This window comes from Manihot esculenta, chromosome 7 (assembly GCF_001659605.2).
Source record: "Manihot esculenta cultivar AM560-2 chromosome 7, M.esculenta_v8, whole genome shotgun sequence".
Taxonomy (NCBI): Eukaryota; Viridiplantae; Streptophyta; class Magnoliopsida; order Malpighiales; family Euphorbiaceae; genus Manihot; species Manihot esculenta.
In genome coordinates, this window is record NC_035167.2 from 14,480,281 (window position 1) to 14,483,877 (window position 3,597).

Sequence of the window (3,597 nt, forward strand, 5' to 3'; positions counted from 1 at the left end):
TCAATTATCTATATATGTTCCGATTGAACAACAGAGTCACATTTATTTTTCTTTTACTGGGAGTTAGGATCATAAGGGATAATCACTAGTTTGACATCAAAATATTCAAACTTCTTTAAAAGTTTCTCAACGTAATGCCCTTATGATAACATTATACTATCATTCTTCCTTATAATTCTAACACCTAAAATCATATTTACTTCACTCTTATCTTTCATATCAAATTTAGAAAAAAGAAAACCTTTTATTACACATACTATATCATAACTTGTACCAAAGATAAGTATGTTATCCACATGTGTGCAAATAATCACGCATTCACCATTTATAAATTTTGTATGTACACACTTATCAACTTCGATAGAGGAAAAATAGTAATTAAAACTTGATCAACTTTCTTATACCACTCTTTAAGTACTTATTTTAAAGCATATAAAGATTTAAGAAGTTTGTATACTTTATTTTCTTGATAAAAAATAACTCAATCCTTCAGTTGTACTATATAGATTTCTTCTTCCAAGTTCCTATTTAAAAAAGTTGTCTTAACATCAATTTGGTGATTAAAAAAAGGTATTGATGCTGAAGTAATTAATACTCCAATAGAAAAAATTATAGCCACAGAGACAAAAGTATCAAAATAATCTATATCTTATTTTTATCTAAAATATTTTGTTACTAATGTTGCTTTATACTTGTCAATTAATCCATTTAGATTATATTTCTATTTAAAAATCTATTGCAACTAATATGTTTAGCTCATAGAGATAAATCTACAAAAATCCATGTACCATTTTGTATTATAGAATCAATTTCGATTTTAATTATTTCTCTAAAAAAGAGTTTCAGAAGAAGTAATAGCATCAAAAAAGCTTATAGGACAATTTCCAGCAAAATACATATAGAAGTCATTTCTAAAATAACTCTCTTTTCTTTACCTTTTATTTTTTCTTAATCTTCATTAATATTTTCAAAAACATTTTCATAGTCATTTTTATTGGATGTATGAGAAATTTTTCAGATTTTAAAGGAATTTATGTTAAAAAATTAGCATTTTTTTAATCTCAATTATAATATCACAATCAAGCACATCATTTTTCAGAATTAAAAAAATTTATAAGCAGCATTATGCTTAGCATAACTTATGAACATGCAATTAGAGGTTTTTGAATCTATTTTCCTTTTCTTAAGATCAACAAATACTACGTTAGTAAGATACCCTCACACTTTTAAATATTTTAAATTAGTGTATAACTTTTTCAAAGTTTATAGGGTGTTTTTCTAGTTTCTTATGGGGTATCTTATATTATATATGACAAGTAGATAATAAAGGTTCTCCCAAAGGTTATTAGATGTTGAAGAGCTTACTAATAATGTAATACCCGGCTAGACTCCGATGTTGGAATTCCAACCTTCCGACGGAATCTCCGCTGAAATTCGGAATCTCGGACACCGGAACCTCTTGAAGGGTAAAATATGTTTTTACAAAATGTTTTTCATGGTTTAAATGCTAAGTTTTTGAGTTAAAGTTTTAAAAATGAAAGGAAAATGTTTTTGAGGGATAAGCCCAGGTTCGGCCGCCGAACATAGTGCTGCCGCGGGAGCTCTTTCAGCCCCCGAAGGTGGTCTGGCCAGCCACCTATAAAAGGCCCCCAGTCCAAAAACGGGCGAGTTTTTCTCTCCATTTTCGGGCAAAGGTGAGTTCACGCCCTCCTTTTGATAATTTTATGATTTTCTTTCAAATCCTTCAATGTTTTCACGAGTTTTCATCTTGTTTTGAAGTTTTTAAGCTTAAATCGAAGTTTGGAAGCTTAGGAGACCGTTTGACTCATCTCCACATTGGGGATTACTGTCACTTCTAGATCTTCAAGAGGTAAGCCTAGATCCTTGCCTCTCTTATGTTTTTAATTAAGTTTTGTGAAAGTTTAAGGGGTTGAAATGCATGTTGTGGCTAGATCAAGAGCAATAGGGTTTGAGTTGAGTTTTTTTATGAATGTATGTTCCCTCTTATGTTTTGTTGTTGTTTGTTGGGGTTTAGGCTAGTTTTTATGCCCCTTATGCATGTGAGTGTGAGAATGCATGTAATAGGAAGCTAGGTGTGGGGATTGGAGAGTTTTGGGGCGAAAATGCTTGAGGCAGAATCGGGTTTTGCCATTCTGGCGAACCCAAGTTTGGCTGCCGAAGTAAGGTTTGGCCGTCGAACCTGTCTGTGAAGGCAGCCTTTGGCCGCCTAAACTGCCCCCGAAAGCATGGACTTTCGGATCTGGAGGGGAGTTTCGACTGCCGAACCTGCCCCCGAAGGTTAGTGACTTTCGGATCTGTGAAGGCTTTCGGCCGCCGAACCTTGCCCCCGAAAGTGCCTGATTTTCGGATCTGTAGGGACCTTCGGCCGCCAAATCTGCCGCCGAAAGTCCCCTGCCCAGCCTTCTTTTGCTTGTTTTATGATGTTTTAGGGGGTTTTTGGGGAGATGTTTAGAGTCTTGCTAGAGTATGTTTGGTCCCTCACTTGAGTCCACCTGTGTAGGATCGGACCCGAGAGACCGAAAAGACCAGCTGTGAGTCGGCTGCTTTAGAGTTAGTAAAGCGTCAGCCTGAGGTGAGTAGAACTAAATTAATCTACTGTTTTAAAGTAATCAAACTTTTGAGCATGTTCATGCATCACGGTTGCCATGTTTATAGGATGGTTGCATTAGAATTCACGAATATGATGCATTGCATAATTTATTATTGTTGTGGATGGATGTTGGATGACCCACTAGCCCTCGAACATGTTATGATATGATACGGATATGGAAGACCAGGGCTGCCCATTCTACGCCTCTGGCATAGTTGGACATGTTATGTTATGTTTAAGAGGAAGTCCTGAGGAGCTCCGTCGAGGGCCGGGCATTAATTGGATATGTAGAGGATTACTGGTGACAAGTTCATCCTTGATGTGTATTGTTTGTGTTGTGATGCATTTTATGAAAGCATATGTTTATTAAACTGTTTTTACTATTCTGCTCACTAGGCTCTTATAGCTTAACCCCTTTCCCCTAACCCCCAAGTTTGCAGGATCAGAGATAGAACGGGAAGTCGGCTAGAGGCTGGTATATGTCATATAATAGAATAGTAGTGGACATGTATCATGTAATGGTTTAGTTTTGTGCTTTGCCCTAGTTTATGTTGTTAATCCCAGTGAACATATTTTTATGAAAAAGTTTTTATAATGAGATATGTTGAACCAAGTTTGATGTATGTGATGTTGACCATACTAGAGCATTTGATGAGGGCTCTAATGTGGGTTTTATGTATACAGTTATGATGTATGCTCAAGTCAAGCTTGGTTTATGAAAAGTTTAAATCTTTTATGAAAATGTATGTTCATGTATGGGATTTTATCAGGTACACAGGATGCATAGTAGGCTTGCTACGGGTTTCGGCAACCTTTAGTCGATCTGAATCCTAGCGCCGGTAGTGGTCCAGTTTCTGGATCATTACAGAGTGGTATTAGAGCCCTAGGTTCATATAGTCGGACATAGAGAGACCAAAAAGACCAGCTGTGAGTCGGCTACTTTAAAGTTAGTAAAGCGTCAGCCTGAGGTGAGTAGAACTAAATTA